Here is a 546-nt window from a genome sequence, read left to right as displayed (position 1 = left end):
TAAGTGAGGAGACTCAAATGGCCACGCACGCTCCTCTGAGTAATATGCAAATAAGGGAGATGGAATAAATCCTCCACAGTGCCACCTACTGAAAGGCAGCATTCCTTCGAGTCAAAGTGGGACTTTTTATACAAGTCTTGCTACAATGACTGGGAATCAAAAGCAAAGCCAGACCCCATGTACATACAGCTGTTTCCGGGTTATTGCCCATCATCAGTGTACAGTAGGAGTCTGGCTTTTGCTAGTGAGAGGCCAGGGACAGGGGTCAGAAACGCTCTTTTCTCCTTAGGGAGAGCAACTATATACTATAAATAAGTGAGGAGACTCAAATGGCCACGCACGCTCCTCTGGGTAATATGCAAATAAGGGAGATGGAATAAATCCTCCACAGTGCCACCTATTGAAAGGCAGCATTCCTTCGAGTCAAAGTGAGACTTTTTATACAAGTCTTCTTACAATGACTGGTATTCAAAAGCAAAGCCAGACTCCATGCACTTACAGCTGTTTCCGGGTTATTGCCCATCATCAGTGTACAGTAGGAGTCTG

The sequence above is a fragment of the Eleutherodactylus coqui genome, unplaced genomic scaffold (genome assembly GCF_035609145.1).
Source record: "Eleutherodactylus coqui strain aEleCoq1 unplaced genomic scaffold, aEleCoq1.hap1 HAP1_SCAFFOLD_42, whole genome shotgun sequence".
Classification (NCBI taxonomy): domain Eukaryota; kingdom Metazoa; phylum Chordata; class Amphibia; order Anura; family Eleutherodactylidae; genus Eleutherodactylus; species Eleutherodactylus coqui.
Note: the sequence above shows the minus strand (reverse complement) of the source record.